This window comes from Diabrotica undecimpunctata, chromosome 3 (assembly GCF_040954645.1).
Source record: "Diabrotica undecimpunctata isolate CICGRU chromosome 3, icDiaUnde3, whole genome shotgun sequence".
In the NCBI taxonomy this organism is placed as follows: domain Eukaryota; kingdom Metazoa; phylum Arthropoda; class Insecta; order Coleoptera; family Chrysomelidae; genus Diabrotica; species Diabrotica undecimpunctata.
Genome location: NC_092805.1, coordinates 23,828,082 through 23,847,430, shown reverse-complemented (window position 1 = coordinate 23,847,430; position 19,349 = coordinate 23,828,082).

The window sequence follows — 19,349 nt, the reverse complement described above, 5'->3', positions numbered from 1 at the left end:
AAGAGATATGTCATGTTCAATAAACCTGGATGCCTAAAAAGGAGGCCTGAACCTGGATACTATTTTGAGTAACGTAAAAAATAACCCGAGGGAATGTGCTGCCTTTGAATTTAAGTTAAATGAAGAAACTTAAGTTTAGGGATATCCAAAATGCTACAGGCTCTTCGATTTTTTGAATGACCAAGAATGTAACCAAGTTACCGTCGTCATTCTTTGAGGGTTAAACTCACAGTTTAAAAGCATCTTTTATATTTGTCATCATAACTCAGAGATAGTTTGTATAACTGCTCGATTGGCCTTTGTAAGCTTTATTTTTTGGCCGTTATTGGTATCCTTTATTGTAAATATATCCGACTGATCATCACTGCTTTTTCTTTCTCTTTCACCATCAAGAGATTAGATGTTATGCTCAGTCTAGTTACTCTCTAAGAGTATTTTAATAAATTGGTAATAACTGCAAGTACATATACACACTCTCAAGTAGCCGTTAATATAAATATTCGACAATTAATTTAATTAATGCGTTTTAAAGTTATCTTCTTCTTCAAACTTTAAAGTGTTAGAATCTCCCTGTAAGCCATAAACAAAAATATTCAATTGTCATTCAATGTAAAATGAAACAAAAACCATCTATTTTTTCCAACGAGCCGATCAATTACCCCACAGCAGTAATGTGCTTAGGACGAAATAAATTATTCACAAATAGAATGAAATGTTATATTATCATGAAATAAAAAAATGACGATAGGATCATGTCTTTCTCTGCTTTCCCATTCGAACGGATGATTTATTGGTATTATTAGCAATAGCTGTGGATATAAAAGGAATTTCATTTAACGTCAAAAATAAAATTATATTGTCAGATGAGATGCAAAACAATAATAGTTAGGTACACTGTTAAAAATATCAGTAAGTTTTACATCGAAATGAGAAAATGATTCATAATCTCTATATAGAAGTTATAATAATCTAAAAATAGATGAAAAATTAAATATAATACTTATGAACGTACCAAAAAGGTTTTAGGTAATCTCTATTTATTAGATTCCGTCTGGGAAGCGATCACACGTTGAAAACAGCGAATTAATGATCATAAAAAAGATTAATAGAGAAATATCTCCATATGTCTTTAAACAGAAATGCCTTTTTATGGATATTATGTACAAAATACTCAAAAGATTTTTTAGCTCGCAGGTATGAGACTAAACAGCCTTATAATAGCTTCTTAAACTTTTTATATGTATTTGTATATGTTATTATTATATTATGTATAGTGCTGTTCGTGAAAATTGCTTGCACTGGACACATCTCTTTTTCTTCAACAAAATGTTTATTTATTTCACGGTTTTGTTAGTCTTTACTTATCTAACTTAACTACACCGGACCTCTAGATGTTGACTGGAGGCCAAACGTCAGAGTGTTGATCTGATAACAACTTCACTGGCCCTAGGGTATTGACTGAAGGCCAATCGCTTCTGCTAGAGTGTTGATCTACTGCCAGTTCTATACCCTGTCTTGAAGTATTGATCTAAGACATACTTATTCTTTCCCGTGACTAAGTACTGATTAGTCGATTTCCACTCCTAGCTGAACCAGGCGTTGATCGGTCCGTTCCATCTCTATTCCTTTCCTATCTTCGCTACGTATATATTAACAAACCGTAATTACCGTTTATATTTTATCGACAATAATTGTATTTTATTTTCGCATGTATTTAACAGTGGGTGACCGAGCCGTACATCTAGGTCGCAGCCGCAGGATTTGCAGTTTATTTTTATTGGTTTAAATATTGTTGTTTATTTGTTCCAAATGTAATTTTATTTTAGTTTAAACCTGCGTTTTACTGAGTCTGTTGTGTAAAAGAGCTACATGTCACAAATTGGCGCCCGAGTAGATGTAAAGCGCCACAAATTGGCACCTGAGCAGAAGTAAAATGCCGCTTCGTCCAGTAACGAAATAAACAAACGCAGTAGCAGGTGATATGACAAGTATGTCGTGAATATTTCGCCTATCCAAAAAGGAATGATAGCAAGAAGCAGAAAAGTTCGGCTTAGATTCCAAAACACCTGACAAAAACCGAATAAGGCTCGAATAGGAATCGAATCCGAAAAAGAACCGAAAAGAAAGTAACCCGAATAGGACCCGAATAGGAACCGAATCCGAAGAAGAACCGAATCCGAATAAGACCCGAATAGGAATCAAATTTGAAGAAGAATAAAAAAAAACAAACGAAATAAGACCCGAATAGAGAACAAACCGAATAGGAACGGCATAGCAGCAGGCTAATTTAGAACGTTTTGCCGAATAGCGCAAAAATGCTGGTCTGGATGTTCAAATAGCACGTTATGTTAGAAACTATAAATAAATGCCCTTAACGTAAACCGTGGCAAATGCAGCCAGCAGGAAAATGTGAACATCCACTCTAGAAAAGCCTTGGCACAATGTCACAATTGAGTTGGTGGGATCACGCCCAAGGTATTAAGAGGGAAACATATTTTTGACAGTCATCCAAGACCAGTTTATGAAGTAGGCTATTTACCGTTGACGAGATCATGCAATTGTGGGCTCCACATTGAAAAAAATGTATGCTACTTTTTTTCCAAAGAGAAGGAGGTATAACGATGTGCATCGCCTTCGACCCGTCAGCGCTACGTACACACGCACTCCCACCTAAAGTTCCTCTTCCGTCGATGCTGATCGAAGTGCTGATCTAGCGGGAACTCCACCGGGCCTCTGGGTATTGACTAGAGGCCAACCGTACAGAGTATCGTCAAAGTGTTGATCTGATAACAAATCCGTTGGTTCTAGAATATTGACTAAAGGCCAACCGCTTCTACTAGAGTCTTGATCTAGTGGTAGTTCCGTAGCCGCTACCCACTTACCTGTAAAAGTGTCATTTTAGCCACCAGCTTCGCATATTGGACCTTAGGATAGGATGTACCCTGAAACTGGTAGCCTTTCTTGTGTTACCGTAAAAAATTATTATTATTTCAATGTTTTTCAAAAGTCGTTTGTCGTAAAGCGGTTATTCTGTAGCCAATTAGCTTATCGTAAATATTCCATTTATTCGTGATACTTATATGAGAATTCTGGAACCCTCTGCTATTCTCATATTTCATCCAGCTTTTATAAGCTTTCATCAAGTTTCTTCCGCATAAGTTTCTCTTACATTTCATGTTGCTAGTTTCATCATATTTTTAAGTTGTTTTTCCCTTCTTCTCTTTTTTATTCATACTCGTTTTTGTCATAGCTTTGTCATTATCTTTGTTACATCCTATTTAAAAACTGCGCAACTATTCTTTTTTCTATATTTTTTTATCAATTTTCGTTATTTTTGATTTTATTTTCTCATTGTTTAGTTTGATTATTGATGTTTTTCTTTTTATAGTTAAATCGTTATTTATATAGATCCATTATGATTACTACTATAAAATATATAAAATACAGCTTTAATCATACTGTCTGCTCTACATAGAGTAATAAAAATACACACCCACCTCCCGACGAAAATCATCCCCCTATCAATTTACCCCAACGCCGACATTTATATCAAATGATGATGCCTTTATTATCTTTGACACAGACTAATTCGGCCGACATCACAATGCAAAATTAATACCAGCGCGTCTTATTTTTGTATTAAATCCGAAAGATCTTAATAATAAAAAATAACCTATCATTATAAAACCGAGCTGATACGTTTGCCCCATCCCAGCCCCGAATGAGATGAAAAGAAATAGGAAGTAAGAGAAAGGACGAGTAAAGTCGGGGGTTGCTCTTTAAAAAAAATGATATTTTTGAGATTCTGCAGTTGAAAAGGTTGCGCTGAAACCATTTTACAATCACTGTTTTACTGTGGATATAATTTCACATATTTTACCCATCCGACATAAAACCTTAATGTTTGTTATTCGGTCCACCCAGGAGATCTTCAGTATCCGTCTATAACACCACATCTCAAACGCTCGAGTTTTCCCATAGATGCCTCGGTTAGTGTCCATGATTCAACCCCATAGAGCAGCACTGTAAACACGTAGCATCTCAATAAACGGATTTTCGTTTTTAAGGGTAGGTCGTGGCTCCTAAATATCTTGCTCATTCTGACAAATGCTGACCTGGCTTTTTCAATTCTTTGTTTTATCTCAACTGAGTGGTCCCATTGGTCGTTTATGGTGGTTTTTAGATAGTAGTAACGGGGTACTTGGAGTATTTGTTACTGATCTACCAGTAATTGACTAGGTGGAATATTCTTCTTACTGATGATCATGTACTTTGTTTTCTTGATGTTAAAATCAAACCCGTATTAAATCAAACCCGTATTCTTGACTGATTCTCCTAATTCTCCTTGACTGACTAATTGCGTTACTAGTGTCTGTAAACCTTTTAAACTGTCTGCAAAGAGGGTGGTGTCGCCTGCATATCTGAAGTTATTCAGGCGCTCACTATTTATGAGAATACCCTCTTCGATATGCTCTAAGGAGTGGCTCATGAAGTGTTCCGAATAGACGTTAAATATTATGGGAGAGAGATATACCTCTCTTTATTGCAACTTATTCTGTTAATTTGTCTTTTACAAGAATGGTTGCTGATTGGTTGTAGTATATGTTCTTGATTACTCGACGGTCTTGGTTATCCAGATCAGTTACCTTTAGTATATCCATGAACTTATCGTGCTTGATTATGTCGAAAGCTTTCTGGTAGTCGATAAAGCATACATAAATATCGCAGTTGACGTCTCTGCACCTTTAAAATAATACCTGAACCGCGAACAAGGCTTCTCTTCTACCTAACGCATCCCTGAATCCAAACTGCATTCGTGAGATCTGTGACTCGCATTTCTGATAAATTCTTCTGTGTATTATCTTTAAGAAGTATTTATTACCGTGTTGGCATGATCATCAATCATATGTCCTGATCTCTTGAGTTTGTAAATTCCTGCTGCCCCTTTTACCTTCTTGTGGAGATTAAACGAGTCGTGTCTACTTTCCAATGATTCTATTTCTCTGCATTGACCTTACAACCATTTGTTTTTGGTTTCTCTAATAGTTTTTCTTATTTATTTGTCAATTCGTTAATACTCTCACATGTCTCTGTTTTTAGCTCTTCTTCTATTCTCCATCATATTTAGGATTTTATCAGTAATCCACTCTTTCTTTTTAAACGTTGTTGGGCGAAGGTATTTATCTAGGATTGTCTGGTTAATTTGTTGTAGTTTTGTCATTTCGTTATCTGGTTCATTAGCTTTGTCTATATTTTTTAATTATTTTTCTATATAGGTTTGTATCTGGTGCCTCGTGTCTTCATTTTTAAATGGTCCTTAATCGTATTATCTTGCTTTTGCACTCTCTATCTTCTTCAGCTTTAGTCTGATGTTAACTACCAGTGGGTTATGGTCCGACCCGATATCAGCACCAGGATATATTTTGGCTGATTGGTATTGAGTTTCTGAATCTTTTATTCACCATAATGTAATCAATTTGGTTTCTGATGATGTGATCTGTGGTGTCTTGAGATGATCTCCACTTATATAATCTTCTAGCTGGTAGTTTAAAGAAAATGTTGGTGATTACCAGTTGTTCTTCCACACCGATGGTGATTAGGCGATCTCCGCGTTCGTTTCGTTCCCTCAGTCCAAAGGGTCCTACGGTTTCTCCACATCTACCCTTTCCCACTTTGGCATTTAAGTCTCCTATAAGCATTTTCATTTCGTTTTTGTGAAGTTTTTTCAGAACACTCATTAGTTCTGAATAGAAAGTTTTGATCACTGCGTCTAATTTTTCTGCAGTAAGTGTATACCTGGATTATGTTGGTCTTGGTGTTAAACTGAATAAGGAGTATTCTCTCTTAGATTGGTACGAAGTTTGTGACGTATTTAGAGATGTTATTATTCACTATGACACCAACTCCGTTAATATGTAGGTCTTCGCTATTTCCGGAGTAATAAATCTGGTGGTCATGTACTGTGCACTGTCCAGATCCAGTCCAGCGCATTTCAATTACACCCATTATATCGATAGCAAGTCTATCCATTTCCTTAATGACATTGTGTGTCTTGTCCTCCTCGTACATTGTTCTCACATTCCACGTAATTGTAAATCTGTGGAGTTTTAAAGAACAGGGATTTCTCTGGTTGACGACGTGGGGAGCCCTGTTATCCTTGTTATATCTCTCCCTGTTGGACCTTGGTATCCGAGAACCATGGTCAGTAAATTGTGACGTATTAATACTGATACTTGCCATGCTAAGGGACTAGGGATGTTTAATGAGTTATTTTTCCCTTGCTTTCCTCATCACAGTGTAGGAGCCATTAAAACTGCTTCAGTCATGCCTCCTAGTGTCCAATGATGATCCGGTCCAGGATCCATTTCTATAAGCCACAACTTGGTACTGAAAACGCTGCTTTCGTTTCCAGAAAAGGGGAATTTAAGGGGAATTTAATTTAATTTAAGCACTAAATTAGAATAGTTTCAAGAAAACAAGAAATAATAAAAATCTCAGTATAATGAGGAGAAGAATATCATAGATTAGTTAGTTGTCGGACCATTGTACGAAATGTTTGAAACAGTAGATAAGATAAAAGTAGTAGAGTTCTGGAACGCATAAACATGCGTTGAGGAATCATGTCAATATATATCACCTAACACTCTTATTTATATAATTCAAGCGTTACCTCTAAATAAAATAAATACATTTTTCGATTAGTTACCCTAAGAAATCTACCGCGGTACAAACCGAAACTATGGCTAATCTATTACCCCCCAAACCAAAGCTTATTATTCGGTTGTTATAAATGAGAGGTAATTTATATTCTATTTTAATAATGCTACAAGCCATTTAGTATTACTTTGTGTTGCAAAAATTTTTAAAAGGGCTTTAGAAGCAAATTTGCATGGCTGTAATACCAACGCCGACGCGACATGGTTCGTGAATGGATTTTTGAGAATGTCTGTGAAGTTGTATTTATTACGAACATCAATAATCATTTCTTTTTTTTTATGAAAAACACCGCCTTTTATTATCACCGACGTGATAAAATTAATGAGTTTTCATTAAAAATGATTCTGATAACTTATTTTTCAAGTTAATATCAAAAAAGTTATTTATTAATATACATTTCTCTCACAATTAATCACAGTATGTGTTACAAAAAAGCAAGTAACTGCCAAAATTGGCTATTCAGCTATACTAAACTATTATTATAGGCATCATAAATACTGTTACTCAAGGTCAAGAAATGTGTCAAATGAAAGTCTACAATCAGCTCAACAATTACGATGTTTCATTCAATTTTGGTAATGAGTAGTTATTAAGGTATTTTAAAAAAGTCATAGACCTACAATATAAATACAGTAGTCGCCAAATATGAAGAACCAAGGGCGCGCATTTATGATACTTCAAGCACGTCCACCGGAAGATACAATTGGTACATAGTTTACTTAGAACATTGTGAAACAGTGGCGTGCATATTTTGAAACATGATACAAAAGGGTAATTCTATAGAATAAAATAAAAAATCATTATTTTCAGGGAATGTATTTTCAATAAAAATTACTATAATAATTTTATTTTTTAGCTTGACTTACACCCTATTTGTCTTAATTAGTCATTTGGAAAAAAAGAATATTTTGTAACTTATCAGAAAAGTCACTCGGCTGTTGTGTGGTATTTTTATAAAACAATTATATTTTCAAGCACCTATTACACAGGTATATACATTTTAGTTAAATATATTACAACAAAACTTAAAAAACTAATAATCATTTTTAAGGGTATAACAACCTAAATTCGAATATACACTCGAAACACTCGAATAGTCTCCAAGATTAATGACGATAGGATTAATTTCCGAATATAGATCAGTTTGTATTTCTTTTTCAAAATATTCATCTTCTATATTTATAACAATATTGCACCGTTTTTTATATTTTTGATACCGATTTTATTAAATTTTCCTTACGTCCTCAAGTTTAAACATGACATTCCTTTGACTAACAATATTCTTAACCGTTTTCCAAATTAATTCGAATGGGTTTAAGTCTGGGTGATACGGGGTTAACCGAAAGGCAGTGTGGCCGTATTCTCGGCACAACTTTCAAAAAGGTATGTCATAAATTACATCACATATTTCTGGGACAAAAATAAATTGATTGAATTCAACTTACCTTAGTACAAAAGTGTACACAAAAAAAGTTACAGCCCTTTGAAATTACAAAATAAAAATCGTTTTTTTACATTATCTCCTAAACTACTTGACATTTTGTAATAAAAATGGACACGTTACTTTCTTGTTCTAAAAGCATTTTTCATAAAACAAGAAACAAAATCTAAACGCACAGAAAAATGTTAAGGAGGGTGTGCAGCCCTAAATCCCCCCAAACTTTTGAGTACGTTCAAATCAAATGAATTTTGTGGCATCATTAGTTTAACACATTATTTTTAAATTTTTTTGCCAGTTATCACTTTTTTCAAAAAACAGTTTTTATTGAGTTACGGTCCTTTTCATTAACCTTTAAAAAATTACGTGCAAATAAATAAATGGTACAAAAAGTACAAAAAATGTCTATAACCTCTATAAATATGATTTGCAGCTTCAATTATTCTAACCCTCAATTGTTGTTCGTCCTCTAGTGTTACAGAATACACTTTCTCTTTTATAAACCCCCAAAAGCAAAAGTCTATGGGGTTAAGACCTGGACTTCTGGGTGGCCAAGAAATAGGTGCGTCACGACCTCTTCCAATCCACCGACCAGTATACTGCTTGCAAAGGTATTCCCGGACTTCATTACTGTAATGCGGTGAAGCGCCATCTTGTAGAAACCACATATTTTGCCTTATTGCAATATTCACTTCTTCCAAATACTCTTGTAAATCGTTTGAAAAGAATTGCAAATAATTATCACCATTTAAATTATTGGGAAGAAATACTGGGCCTATTAGATTGTTATCCACAATTCCTGCCCAAACATTAAATGTGAAAGTCCTTTGGTGATGAGTGGTTTTTTGGCTTGAGGATTTTTGTTGGCCCAAATGTGCTCGTTTTGATGGTGTGATTTCTACTGAAGGTAGCCTCGTCGGTATACAAAATATTTCTAATACAATTAACATTTCGAGTGTTTTCCATTTACAACCAATCGCAAAATCCAATCATTTCATGATAATCTTCAACCAATAACTCTTGAACCGTTGTTAAGGGATAGGATTTAAGCAGCTGATCCTTCAAACGCCTCCAAACCTTTAGGTGAGGAACATTTATTTGAGCTGCTATTATTCTTGTACTTGTTCCAGGGATTTCTTCAATGATTTCTAAAATGTCCTTATCAGTTGCATCTATTATTGACCACTATTGCCAGCAACTTGCGGTGTTGGAATGTACCCGTTTCCAGTAAACGACGATCAATGGTCAGAATTGTTGATCGGGTGTTCTTTGATTGGAGTATTTTACTGCATAACGCCTTGCGGCTGCTGCACTATTTTCTTGACATTCACCTACGATATTCCCGATAGTTTATTGAAATCATAATTTAATCTGATCCAACTTACCTAAAGTTAAATGCATATCTGCCATTTCCTGAAATGTGTAGACCATTGTAATATCAAAATTTGTAATATTATTCTTATTCACACAATAAATGATAGCTTTAAATTATTGACTATTATTGATGGAACTGTTTGTAATTATTGTATCCGTAAAAACTAATTGTAATTTTATGGCCAACTAGGAAAAAACTAGTTTTTCGAAAAAGTGATACGACGTAAAAAAGTTAATGTGTTAAACTAATGTTGCCACAAAATTCATTTGATTTGAACGTACTCAAAAGTTTGAGGGGATTTAGGGCTGCATACCCCCCGTAAAATTTTTTTGTGCGCTTAGATTTTGTTGTTTCTTTTGTATGAAAAATGCTTTCAGAACAAGAAAGTAACGTGCCCATTTTTATTACAAAATGTCAAGTAGTTTAGGAGAAAATGCAAAAAACAATTTTTATTTTGTAACTTCAAAGGGCTATAACTTTTTTTGTGTACATTTTTGTACTAAGGTAAGTTGAATTTAATCGATTAATTTTTATCCCTGTAATGCGTGATTTAATTTATGTCATACCTTTTTGAAACACCCTGTATATCGGTCCTTATGAAATTTAATGAGTTTATATAATTCTGGTTTTAAACTCGTTGGAGTAAAAGGTATATTGTGTTGTGTCAACCATTTAATGATTTCATTCTTCAAACAAATGGAATTAGGCGCTCGATTTATCTGTACGTTGTGATAACTAGCATTATCAAAAACTATTACTGAATTAGGTGGTAAGTATGTTGGGTATTAACTTCTCTCTCAGCCATTTCTCGTAATTTACCGAACTCATTTCAGAATGATAATCTTCAGATGTGATCCCTGATTTAAATATCTTCTTCTTCTTCCTATGCCGTCCCCATTAACGGAGGTTGGCGACCACATTTTTAAAAGTTTCTCTGTCTTTTGCAACGTGGAATAATTCGTCTACAGTCATGTTTGTCCAGTCTCGAATATTTCGCAGCCATGACTTCCTCTTTCTACCTATTCCCTTTTTGCCATCGACTCTACCCTGCATGATGACCTGCAGAAGACTATATTTATCATTCCTCAGTATGTGTCCAAGGTATGCAGTCTTGCGTGTCTTAGTTAAATATCAACAAACAATTTTTAATAAAACCCGTTTCTTCTCCAGCGTGAATTATTATGAGCCTTTGGCCTTTAGAAATAACAGAACATAAACCTTTTGTAGAATCGTCTTTCCAATTTTTTAAGGAAGTATGTCCGCTGTGTATATTAATAAACGATTGGTCTATTTTACCTTCTAAAACATTTTATCTGTCTCAAATATATTATTCCTAAAGTTCTTATTTCCATTTTTTCCACCAAAATTTTTCAATTATTTTGTGTTTTTCTCCATCTAAATTGCATTTTTTTAAGGACTCCTCTTAATGAAGTTTCTGCATATGTATATCTAACTCTTCCATAATTTAAACATTTAAACATTTTATAGTAACACAACACTTTTGTGTTTTATGAAAGTCATATATTATTCCGCGAATGTCCCTAATTTGATATTTAGTTAATATTTTCGAATACTTAATTTATTCCATAACTTTTAGTTATGTTTTACTATCATATTCTCAACCAATATTTCGCAATTACTGGCTTCAACCGACCATCCGAACTCACCGCTTAGAAAACAAGATAAGCACGCAGAAAATTTTTAATTATGCCATCCATCCCTTACCCCAAAAAATGTCTCATCTTCCGATATAATCGCCTGATTTCAATTATTTATAGGTGTTCCGCAACCCTACTGGAAAATGAAAAATAAACGGGCGTTTTTAATTTTTATTTCCCCCGGTACGATAAGGTTAGCGAGAGAGTAGTAGATGAATGTTATTTGTCTCGAAGAAATTGTACAACTTTAACTGTGGAGTGGAAAAAATAAATATAAAGGGTGCTTCAGAAGGGTACTATTTATCACAAAAGGAGCAGTAGACTAATAAATAATTTACTTATTATTGTTACCTATTTATAATACGTTAGTTAAAAGTTAAGATTTTATTTCTTACGAAAGTTTAAAAGGTTCGTGATTACTCTATAATATTATAGCAAATCTATTTTAATCCAACCCTTATTTAAAAACTCTTTGTACTATTGTACATACTAGATCAGTGTAGAAGATTTTTAATCCATGTTATTTTCTTAACCCATTAAGGGCCGAGACAATAAACAAAGAGAAAATTGATTTATTAGATTGGATTAAAAACACATAAATTAAGACTAATTTACAACCAAAAAGAATTTTTTTTTCTCATGAAAGGAAAAACAGGTGGGTGCGTATACGCACCTTTGGCCGAATATGCATACAATTTTTAAAAAAGAAACATATTGTATCTTAACTGTAAATTAAATTTTAAGATGAAAATTTCCGAACCATTCGGGGTGTAGATGCACTGTACCCTTTTTACATAAATAAATAGTATTACTTTTGCACATCCGACATTTTCTAAAGCAAATTTAGATGGACGTCCATATACTGAGTTTGACAATGATGTAGCGGTTTCTTCACTATTCTCTGCATGTCCACTATATTTTAGTAAGTTAAGAACCAATCTCGAACGAAACTCCAGTTGGGAAATTTTAGAATCATTCGCAATTTTAAAAATTTTCCAACTATTGACCACCATACTGTCAATCATGTTAGTAAACAACGGCCACCACCACTTTTTTCTTCTTATTAGGTTTAGAGTTTTTGCAAAGACTCCAAATTGTGCAAACTTTCGGTTAATTATTTCAAAAATTGGTGACAATTTTGCAAATTTATCATTTTTATTCAGTAAGGTGTTATCTGACAAATACATGTTCTGTTCGATTGAACGAAATCTATGTCGGCTCATGCTTTCTCTTACAATGTGCACTTCGACCAATACATATCAACTTGAGGCAGAGTGTGATAACCAGATAATATACATATGCCAATAATTTTTTTTAAATCTGTATCATTCATTTCAAAATCGTGACGGTTATTCTGCGATGCATAAATATTTGTAAAATATCGAATGCTCTCACTTACTTCTTTTTTAAAAAAGAGTGAAAAAACTTCAATAGGTGACTTGCCTCCATGGTTGGCTTTTATATTTTCTAAATATCGACCAGACTGATGTTGAATTACTGCCGAGTACGAAGGAGTATCTGTTTTTACCCAACTTTGGGACAAATTTGGATTTATTATTTTTGCCTGGTTCTTTCTTTGGACGTTTTGATCTGTGGTTCAGAGGAATATCATCATCAGAATCGTCAGAATTCCCATTCACTTGTATTTCATATGTACCTGCAATATCTGTTTTTATTCCTTCTTCACCAATAATATTATCATCAATGTCTTCTACATCGGAAATTTTATCGGTTTCCGGCGACACATAAACCACATCAAGTGAGTAAGCATTTTCACAGTCTGAGTCTTCTTCTAACAAAGCCATTAACTCTTTAGTAGTTCGTGCCCTCTTCATTTCGTATTTCGAGAATTTACTAAAATAAACAAAAAATGCACTACTACTACTATATACATGCATTCATATGATAATAATTTAGCTTACCTCATTTCAACTTATATGGAATATAAAACAAATAAACACAAGGAAACTGATCAAACTGATTTAAGTCAAGAAAAAAGCAAATATAACATTTACAGCACACAGCAATTTTATAAATAGTGAATGAAGTGTATTGACTATTGACGAGATCGTAATTTCAGATTGTTTAGTCTACGAAAAAAATATAATATGGTTTCGGCCAAAGGTGCGTATACGAATCCATCGTATAAACATGCAATTATAGACCTTATTTTTAAAGTATGAATGAAAAAGTTTTTAGAATAATAAAAATTTCAACATATTTTTATAATTATAGAATACAAAATATGAATTAAGTTTATAATTAGTATCGGAAAAATTTTTTGTATGAAGATATGCATAAATCATTAAATTATGCAAAGTTATAATAATCTTAAAATATTTAAAAAGTAATATTTTTGTCAAAAGAAAAATGATACTATATACCTCAATCTATTGAGATGATATTTCAATAAAAAGAAAACATTAAAAAATTATTTTCGGGCAAAAAAAAAATTAACAGTAAAGGTTGCGTTTACGCACCTTTGGCCGTAAATGGGTTTTTCTTAAGCACTTCTCCACGTTTGCCTGGTATTTTTCCTTCGAATATTAGTCGCAATCACTCATAATTCTGATTTTATATAATATGTCCAAGATATTCTACTCTCTTTGAATTCATGGAGGATAGTACTCCTCTTCTAATAACCTCTTCATTTCTCGCATATTTTTAACATTCTGCGAATTATCTGCATCTGCATTGATTTTAATTTATTCATCATTGAAATACTGAGTGTCTACATTTTGGGCATTTAATAAAAACAAGGATCACATATAAATTTAATTATTTATTTCTTCTTGTAGTACTTATTCATTCCGTATATTTTCCATCATCATGGCAATTTTGACTTTATCTACAACTAAGTACTTGGGTTATTGAGCCAGGAAACACGTGGTCTTCTCGGGCCTATCTTACCAAACAATTTTTCTTCTATTAGCAATTGAAGTAAACCTATAATAAGATATAGTAAAAGTATTTATTGTAATTATTTCTAATAGTATGACCAAAGTACTTTAATTTCCGTCTTTTTAATCGTGATGAAAACTTCACATGCAATCCGCTGTATTCATCTATAGCACCACATTTTAAAAGCCTCCAGCATCTTCATAATTGTCTCCTCCAGATTTCAAGCGTTCAATCTGTAAATTAAAACTTCAGCCAATTAAATCAGTGGGCTGGTTCTATCCATTGAATGAAGTTGTAATCTTTGGGAGCAGGTAAAATGTATGTTGCCTTAAAGTATAATATCGACCTTGTGTCATCACAATTTTATAATACAGTTTTCATGTAATCCAATTCAGGTATAAAAGTTTTTATACCTGGATTAGTAGCTAGTTTCAACTACTCTCAACATGTTTTACTGATGATCGTTTTGATGAAGATAATTGAAATCCTTTTGGATAAATTTTAAAAATTTTAACTTGTCATTGTTAGCGTGATGAGCGCAGCGCTCAGTTGGAATTATTTTTAAGACTACCAAAGTATTCAGAAAACAATCGGTATTCAGACTTAGTTCTAATGGTAGTATGTAGGAGGCACTTACGTGTAAAAACATTGCCGGCAAGCGTTAATACCAGACCACTAAATATTTATTTCTTGTCCGGTCAAAGCTGACCGGCGCGCTCAGTACGCGAACAGCCGTGAAAAGAATTTGTTGTGTTTAAGTCGTGCTGTTTTAACGTCACCGGAGATATAATTGTACTATCTGCCATTTTTATTATGAATCCAGCTCAAGAGAGACAACTGGATTAATAAAATTGAAGCAGAGGAGAATGAAAATAAACCTGGTTTGCTAGATGAAGAAGACAGTGGTATAGACCAGTGTAAAAATTGTCGGCAGATTCTGATGACAATGATGTGGCTTTAGTTTGTCGTAAAGCTGATCCAGTTTGTCTTGGAAAAGATGGTACAACAAAATGAGCTATTTATTCACAGCGAAAAACCAGTCGCACACGTAAGCGCAACATAGTTACTTGTCTACCAGGTGTAAAACAAATAGCGAAAAATCTGTTAGAACCAATTGAATGCTGGAACTTGTTTTTCTCTAGCAAAATGATGCAACAATTTGTAACATACCAATACGTATTAAGGCAAAATGCGCAACCAGTTTTCTCGTGGAAGGGATCCAGTATTTACCAATAGTGATGAAACTAGAGCACTATTTGGCTTGCTGTACTTAGCTGGTACTTTCAAAGCTTCTCATGGAAATCTGGACGATCTTTGGGCTACAAATGGAACAGCTTCTGAATATTTTCGGACAGTTATGTTAAAGAAGCTATTCTATATACTCCTTCGTGCACTATCGTTTGACGATATCCAGTCCAGAGCAGAACGACGAAAGCATGACAAACTTGGACCCATTAGATAAGTTTTCGACGAGTTTTTGGAGAAGTGTATGGCTTACTATATAGTTGGAATTTAATGCTGCATTGACGAGATGCTTAAAGGTTTTCGGGAAAAAAGTAGCTTTCGTCAATATATACCCAGTAAGCCGTCAAAATATGGGATAAAAATGTTTACATTTGTTAATTTGCAAACTTTTGTAATGCAAAGTTGGAAATGTATGCTGGAAAGCAGCCAGAAGGCCCCTTTGAGATAGATAGTAGTCCTAGCAGTGTGATTAAACGTATGATAGAACCAATTGCCCATAATGGACGCAACATTACTTGCGACAACTGGTTAACGGCCATTCTACTGGCTACTAACTTGCTACATAATTACAGTATAACTCTAGTAGGAACTCTGAGAAAGAATAAACCACAAATCCCTCCTCTTTTTGTAGCTACAAAAGGAAGACCACTAAACAGCAACATTTTTGGTTATGGTAAAGACTGTCTTCTACTATCATACGTTCCCAAGAAAAACAAAAATGTTCTGATGTTATCTACGTTTCATAATGATGACACAATTAATGAAGAAATAGGTGAAATCTTTAAGCCGCAGGTTATAACCTTTTACAATACGACAAAAGGAGCAGTGGATGTTGAGGACCAGACGAAATGTAATTATTTCGTTTCTCGAATAAGTTGCCAATTGTTACTTACAGTCTTTTCTTCACTGATGAATATTGCAGGAATAAATAGTCAGATAATTTATTATAGCAATACTAATACTTAATTAGAACGCCGTAAATATCTAAGAGAAACTAGTACAGATCTCATCAGACCCCACCTGATAAGTCGTATATCAAATACAACATTGTCAATATTATTACGACTTTAAATAAGATGTCAAGTATGTAAAATGTAAAATGTTTTACTGTCATTGAAGTAAAAGTAGAAAAACCACTTCAAGGTGTGAATATTGTTCAAAACCTATTTGTGGTGAACATATAATTACAATATGTCAAATATGCCACAATAAATGCTATGAGATTGAATAAACTGTTTACGTTTCTATTATGTTTTACAATTTTTTCTAGATTTTTTATTTCAATAATAAAAAGTACATACATTCAAGTTATCTATCAATAATAATTTTTTTAAGGAACCAGCAACCGACTAAGTTCCGTTAATTATTGAATATGCTAATAAAATATAATTTAATGAGAAGAAAAAGGCGACTAGCGCAGCGCTCATAGGTGATCAAACGGATCATTTCCTGAACAATGATGGGTTAGTAATAAAAATATACCATCAAACATCAGAAATCCTTACTTCTTTGTAAGTTTTTTTAAACTATGGTATAGAGCCAATCACTTGGATTTTCCCTTTTATTTGGTCTTTTCAAATTAGTTTGAAATGCCTTTTATACCAAAAAAAATTGCGAATATGATAATAAACATTTTTTCAATTTAAGTAGTCGTTTTATTTTAACTGCTACAAGTTAACCTACAAATACAGTATCTTAATTAATAACCGATTTTCAGTGTGGTGATCATATAGCTATACTCTGGGACACCGTCCAGTGGATTCTTGTATAATAACAAAATAATAAAAATATGGAAATTATCTGAATGTATAATAAAATATCGAAATGATCTGAAGATATGGGAAAAATAAGAGATGTCCAATATTAAAGGAACAATATTTTTAGAGGGTATCACAGGTCTTCCTTGCAGGAATTATATACTTCGGCGGTAGCCTTTAAAACTCTCCTGAGATTTAAATCAAGCAATACTTGGAGGCCGAAGTATGTATTGAGTAGTCACATAAATACTACTATGACTGTACTTGAGAAATCCATCTTTTGGATGACCCCAGAACTAATCTTCACTGAGAAGATTAACACAATTATATAATCCAGAGAAAAAAGTTCCAAATATTAAAGGGGGCTTAATATGGTTCACTGGTGGATCTAAAACTTCCCACGGTACTGTATCCGGATCTTTGGGCAGACATGTAATTTTACGAGGTTTACATGCTATGTCAACATACTCCTATGTTTCACACTGAAGTTTTTTCTTTGGTGATCTGCATTGATAAAGTCATAGATGGAAATTCTGGAAAAGCAAAGAGAATTAATATTGCAATATTAATTACAAATATGAGCAAAATACAATAAGGTATCTTTCATGTGAATGGGAATTACCGAGCAGATTCGTTGACAAAAAAAACCTTCAGAGAGATCTTTGTAGGCCCAAAACCATTGTATGCTTGTAATGCAATGTGTTAAGTGATATGAGGTAGGACTTCACTGACAACTAAGTATTGAAAGAGAATAGACTCTAGAACTAAAGATAACTAGAGATTGAAACAAAAGAGATTCTAGAACTACCAATGTTGAAACTTTAGGCCTTCATTCAGGCTACAGGACTTATTGGAGTATCATGAAAACAAACAGTACAAAAGTTTTACGGAAACTAAGAGGAGGAAGAAGAAGACATGTGCAGTAAGGTTTCATGGAGATGGTGTAATTATGGCACAGATTATAGTTATTATGGGCGGGAAAATCTTTGTTGATTTCTCAAATAGCTTTATAACAGCTGACCGGTATCTTGGTGCAATCAATAGATGTCGATAGGGACCAGTGGCAAAGTCAAGGACATTTGCAACTATATATATTATGGTATGCTAAAAGAAAATAGCATCAATATCCATTGTGTATTTCGTGGCATTTTAAAAAATAAAATATTTATCTTGTTTTTATCTGGAACTAATAAAAATTCTCGACATTTTATTAAGTTTCTTTTTTGCAAACCCTAACGAAACCGAAAATACGGAATGAAAAATGTCTCCAGTGAAAATATAGGACATATTTCAAGCGGATTCATCCGAGTATTTAACGGAACATTAAATATAGTTTTGAATATCTATAGAAACGCAGTAGGCCACTTTGCATTAAGCAAATGATGCGAGAGAGAAAGAGAGAGGATAAAAACTAGTAAAATATCTCTTGACAGGAACGTAGCATGCGAAGGGACGTTGGGCCTAAAGTATGTATACTGGATGTTTATTATCTAATTTTATATGTAACTTTCGAAATAAAGAAAAAAATCTATTTACTTTTAAATACCTATAGAAAATAAATAAAATGTGAATTTCTAATAGTATATGTATATTACAGAAGAGTCCAAACTGCGTCTCGAGAGCTACATGTGGCTCTTTGGCATATAATTTGTGGCTCTCGAGAAATGTATCCGAGTTCCTTTTCATTTTGTGTTAATAATTAAAAAAAAAATATTATTGTTTCGTATGTGTTTCCAAAACGTCTTTTTAATTTCTGACAAATATAAAAGACTAACAGCCGGTTTCCGAAAGGCTGATCATTATCAAAATTAGGTAATCTAGTGTTAACAGTCGATTAAATGCATTTTGAGTTGCAGAAACATCGATCAAACTTCAATTACATAACATACATTAACTAATCTAACAAGCAAATAATCGATGATTAACAGCCTGTCAGAAGTATTTTGGGTTTCCGAAACGCTAATTATCATTTAATCTATGTCAAACTTCTGTCATACTAGCTTGTCAGGTAATCTGAGATTTTTGGACGATTAGTCTTATAATCTTTGGTTATGTACCAATGGTTGTAAGTAAATAAAATAAAATCTTTGGTTACGTTGTAAGATACATAAACCTAAGGTGTTTTATAAAAAGCTGTTGTTTAGAAAGAACCCAAAAATATTGCTACAAAGGTTCAGTTTAAGAATTAAAGATGATAAATGACAAATTGGTAAACATTAACGAACGACACAAAATTATTAGTTAGTTAGGTTATGTTT